The sequence below is a fragment of the Nannospalax galili genome, unplaced genomic scaffold, assembly GCF_000622305.1.
Source record: "Nannospalax galili isolate Female #2095 unplaced genomic scaffold, S.galili_v1.0 scaffold695, whole genome shotgun sequence".
In the NCBI taxonomy this organism is placed as follows: domain Eukaryota; kingdom Metazoa; phylum Chordata; class Mammalia; order Rodentia; family Spalacidae; genus Nannospalax; species Nannospalax galili.
Genome location: NW_008335601.1, coordinates 1,227,430 through 1,229,135, shown reverse-complemented (window position 1 = coordinate 1,229,135; position 1,706 = coordinate 1,227,430).

Sequence of the window (1,706 nt, the reverse complement as noted above, 5' to 3'; positions counted from 1 at the left end):
AGTAGAGAAATTGGGTCAGTCAATAAAAGAAAATAATAGACTTTTTAAAAATGTATGACTGGAATATGCAAGAGATGTGGGACCCCATGAAAAGACCAAATCTACGAATCATAGGAATAGAGGAAGGAGAAGAATTTCACATTAATGGTGTTGACCAGATCTTAAACAGGATTGTAGAAGAGAATTTCTCGAAATTAAGGAAAGAAATCCCTGTACAAATACACAAGGAAGCACATGGAACACCAAATAGACTCAGAAAAGAAACTCCCCATGACATATCATAGAAAACACTAAAAGTACAGAACAAAGAGAGAATACTGAAAGCAGCAAGAGAAAAGCAACAAGTCACATACAAAGGAAAGCCCATCAGAATTATAGCTGACTTATCAATGCAAACTATGAAAGCCAGAAGAGCCTGGACCAAGGCATTTCCAGTTCTACATGACAATAGATGCCAGCCCAGAATACTTTACCCAGCAAAAATGTCTATTACAGTTGAGGGGGAAAGAAAAATCTTCCATGACTCAAATAGCCTGAAAGAATACATGTCCACAAAACCAGCCCTTCAAAGAATACTTGAAGCAATACAGAGAGCAGAGAGAGAACAACTTTACCTTGGGACAACAAAAGAAAATAAATAAAGGTATAATTGAGGAAACAAAATTAGACAGAGAACACTAACAGCAATCAAAATGATGGCAACCGATACACACTTTCCAATAATAACCTTAAATATCAATGGATGGAACTCCCCAGTCAAAAGACATAGGCTATGTGAATGGATTAAGAAACAAAATCCATCTCTTTGCTGTCTGCAAGAAACCCATCTCACCTTCAAGGACAGGCACTACCTTAAGATAAAAGGATGGAAAAGAATATTCTAAGCAAATGGCACTAAGAAACAAGCAGGGATTACAATTCTAATATCTGACAAAATAGACTTCAAAGTAAAACTAATCAGAAGTGATAAGGAAGGTCACTTCATTCTGATCAAAGGAACAATTGACCAAGAAGATATTACAATCCTTAACATATATATATGCACCAAACTCTGGTGCACCCAAACTCATAAAAACCACACTACAGGACTTTAAGACACAGATAACCCCAACTCAGTAATAGTAGGGGACTTCAATACCCCACTGTCTCCATTAGACAGGTCAACTGGACAAAGAATAAGCAGAGAGACCTCTGAATTAAATGATACTACATCAAATGGACCTAAGAGACATCTTTCAAATATTCTACCCAAGGACCAAAGGATATACTTTCTACTCAGCACCCCATGGAACGGTTCCAAAAATTGACCACATACTGGGTCACAAAACAAACCTCAACAAATACCAAAAAATTGAAATAATCCCATGCATTCTATTGGACCACAATGCAATAAAGCTCAAAATCATCACTAGACAAAGCCCTACTCACTACATGAACTCATAGCAATTACACAACACACTCCTAAACAATGAGTGGGTCAGAGGAGAAATTAATAAAGAAATAAAAGAATTCCTGGATTTCAACAAAAAGGACAATACAACACAACACAACACAACACAACCTTTGGGACACATTAAAAGGAGTCCTAAGAGGGAAGTTTATAGCTTTAAGTACCTACATTAAAAAATTAGAAAGAGCCCAAAGAAATAACCTAACACTGCAACTCAAGACTCTGGAAAGGCAAGAACAAATGAAACCCAAACCCA